The sequence below is a fragment of the Arabidopsis lyrata genome (genome assembly GCF_000004255.2).
Source record: "Arabidopsis lyrata subsp. lyrata unplaced genomic scaffold ARALYscaffold_10, whole genome shotgun sequence".
Classification (NCBI taxonomy): domain Eukaryota; kingdom Viridiplantae; phylum Streptophyta; class Magnoliopsida; order Brassicales; family Brassicaceae; genus Arabidopsis; species Arabidopsis lyrata.
Genome location: NW_003302546.1, coordinates 390,721 through 394,782, shown reverse-complemented (window position 1 = coordinate 394,782; position 4,062 = coordinate 390,721).

Below are 4,062 nucleotides of genomic sequence, written 5' to 3'. Positions count from 1 at the left end.
CTATGAGCACAGCCATGAAAGGTAGTGAACCGGATGAGAAGAAGCGATGAAAGAAGCTAGAAGACATCCGGTGGTTTGATCATAGCCGTGAAAAGATTGGGTCACTTAGAAGAACATCAAGAGAAGAAGGTGCAAAATTGGTGTAAAGTCACCAAGACACCGAAGTGCAAAATTGGTGTAATCTCGTAAGAAGAGTCAAGGCCGATGCTCTCAAGACAAGGCCGAAGACGAAACACCAATGTGCAAAATTAGTGTCAAAGTTATCATGACCTAATGTGCATAATTGGTGTCAAAAGATTATCAAGACCGGATGTGCAAAATCCGTGTAAGATGATCAAGTAGCGGACGTGCAATGTTCGGGTCGATCAAGAACCGAGTGTGCAAAGTTCGTGTAAAGTCAAGAGGAGAATGTGCAAAGTCCGGGTCGAAGATAAAGATGTGCAAAATTGGTGTCAAACCAATCACACTTAGTAGCCCGAGATTCAAATGCGTTTAAGCGCCAAAAAGGAGCCTCATGTGGATAAGAAAGCAATCAACTTGCAAGGAGGACCACATGGGACATCATCAAGGACGCTCCTCTCTCTCCTAAGAGCCACATGTTGCGTTTAAAGGAAAAGCAACAAGTGGGAAGATATTTTGGAGCCATCACCTTCTAGAATGGTCCAAATCTCTCTAAGCCGCACGATCTACATCTTGTGGACGTTTTGGATGATATGACCGTTGGATTTAGGTCTAGAAATGAGACAATTTGTCTCTTCTACTTTGTGTATAAATATGTAACACATGCTCATTAATAAAGCTAAGCTCTCACAATTGAGAAACAAAAACACTCTTTATGGGATGTCTTCCCCTTAGATTAAATCGATTCCTTACACAACAAATTGGGTAGATTAGGATTTGAATATTCTCGGTTTATACCTCCCTCAAATTCTCTTCTATTCCTCTTTTATCTTCTAATCGATTCTCTAAGGGTTTTGGGTGTATGAGAGAGAGTTTGCCTCTCATACTTATTCTTGACTATACACAGCTCATATTGGCGTGTATAGCTCCTATTTTACCCTAAGAACACTCTCATTGAGTTGTATCTACAAGGGATTTACACATGAACACACAAACCCAATTTTGGTGTTCTTGTGATTATCTTGGAGTGGAGCACGAGCTACTCACTCTCATTTGTCCCAAGCTCATAACTTGGCTCACATTCCACATATATTCTAACAGTTAGGACTTTGATTATTCAAAACTTGAAAAGGAGAGTGATCATTAAGGATACGGGTTGGTATTCGGTTTATGAGATAACATGAAGTTAACACGGCATCTCCCCAAAACCGCTTTGGCATGTGTTTCTCAAACAACATCGCCCTTGCCACCTCCATTAGGTGTCTATTTTTCCTTTCGGCAACACCATTTTGTTGAGGGTTGTATGGACAACTTGTTTGGTGTAGAATTCCACATTTTTCCAAGTGTGTTTTGAGCTTAGTACTTGTGTACTCTCCTCCATTGTCTGTTCTAAGGATCTTAATCTTGGCATCAAAGTGATTAGTCACATAATTTTGGAAGTTTATAAATGCATCATAAACTCTATCCTTAGATGGAAGCAAGGTTACCCAAGTATACTTTGATTTCTCATCTATAAAAGTGACAAAATATTTATGATTATCTCTAGATGCACAAGGTGAAGTCCAAACATCTGAATGCACAAGATCAAAGCATTTTTCATAAATAGTATTTGATTTGGGAAAGACTACTTTGCAATGTTTTCCTAAAATGCATGCTTCACATTTAGCACAATCATAAGAGAAACCCGGTAAAAGTAAATTCAAAGCTCTAGAATGAGGATGACCAAGTCTATTGTGCCATAAAACAACCGAAGCTTTAACATTGTTCGCAATCATATAAGAAGCAACATTATTAGAGATAGAGTTAAGAGAAGTGTCTTCAAGCATGTAGAGATCATCTTTAGTACCACCTTGTCCAAACACGTTACCACTCTTAATATCCTGCAATTTCACATCATTAGGACTGAAAATAGCAAGACAATTTAAGTCTCTAGTAGTCTTCTTAACTGAGAGTAAATTCGAAGTAAACTTAGGCATATAGAAAGCACTAGAACGTCTACTAAATAGGTTTATACTACCTATTCCTTCAATCGGCACATTCTGTCCATTCGCAACTTTAACACTTCCTAAAGCCGGTTTGATGTTCTCTAACAACTTAGGATTACTTATCATATGGTGAGAAGCTCCTGAGTCTAATACTAATGACTTTGGATCATGAGAATTAGAAGTGAAGAGAGAAATACCGCCGGTACTGAATTTTGATGCGATTGATTGAATGAGAGATTCGAGGTCCGCCTTGTTCATCACAATGGTTTCTTGAGTTTGAGACGATGATCCACAGCCCTTATCTTGAATCGTGGCTTGCAACACCTTCTCTTGTTGACCATCCTGAACAATAGCCCTCTCTTCATTCTCTTGTCCACTGTCACTCACATTGGCCACATTCGCCTTAGGCTTAAGATTCTTGAACTTCTCCGGCTTCAAATGGGGGTGTAGAATCCAGCAATCTTCTTTGGTATGACCCTTCTTGTTACAGTGATCACAAACAGACGCCTTCTTGTCCTTATGTTTCACAAACCCCGCCTTGTTTGCCGTAGGTAGATTTTCACCTTTAGTGCCGAATAGCCCTTGTGACGCAAACTCCTTTTGTATCTTTGCACACGCTTGCTCCAAGGTAGGAATCTTGTCATCCCTTAGAATGTGTTGAATCACATCTGTGTAAGTAGGATTAAGCGTCATCAACAACCCGAAGACACGATCTTGCTCTCGGCGATCTTTAAGTGTTGTGGCTTCGGTGGTGAATGGCCTTAGCATCTCTAGTTCAGCAACTAGAGACCTATACTTCCCAAAATGAGTATTAAAATCATTGTCTTCTTGACTTAGGCTTCCGAGAGTCTTCTTGAGCTCATATACCCTTGTCAAGTTTGACTCGTTACCGAAAACATTGGCAAGTGTATCCCATAGCTCTTTAGATGTCTCGCAATACGAATACCCTTCCAAGAGTGAAGCCTCGAGAGAGCAATGGAGAGCACTCAGAACCGTCAAGTCTTCTTGCGTCCAAGTCTCTTTGACCAAGCTTTCTTCCAAAGCTTTCGCTTCTTCATAGGTAGACTCAATGTATCTTGTGAGTCTTCTCCCACCCAATACATTCGTCGTTGTTCTCTTCCATAAGAGATAGTTGTTTCCATTCAAAGCAACCGGAAATTTCAGATCTTTGTAAGCCTTGTTCACTTCTTTAACCACAAGCGCCATCTTGCAAGAGTAAAGACTCGATTTTGAACCGTTCAAAACTCAAATCCGAGATAAAGCTTCAACCTTTAGTGATAAAGCTTCAACCTTTAGTTATGAACCCAACATAAACTCCTTAGAAAACCTTTAAATCGCTTCAAAGATATCCTAACTCTTGTGTATGGAATCCTCACCAAAGACTTAAAGAAACTCTAACCCAAGAGAAAGCTCAGCAAAACCCGGAAATAAGATGACACCCGATCTCGCACACCAAAGAACAGAACTCAAAGAAGAGAAATCGAAAAGCTAAGATTAAGAGAGAAAAGATTCAAGAACCGAACGCTCTGATACCATGAAAATATTTAGAATCAAGTAGGGAGAATAGAGATGAACATGGTGAATAATATAGAGAAAGATGATTGATTGTAATGTTATAAAAGTTACAAATGGTTTGGGGCTGCACACGATTTATATAGGGAGCTCACTAGGTCAAGATGGGTATGCACATAACCTTAAAAGCATCCTCGTTCAGCCTAGTGAGTCACCGTGTGCTTTTGCCACTTTCTAGCTCATGACAACGGCCATAAGCTACAAGACAAGGCCGTACACGCGCTTAGCGCTCTCCGGATAAGGATGGTCTCCTTCCCGCGTCCGTACGGTCCAAGATGACCGTTACCTCTCTTCCTCTTATTCAAACTAGTTACTTGCATAACACGAAACCCATTTCATTCATAACTATTACTTAGTTAGAATAAAATGTCTTCTTGGTCAATAC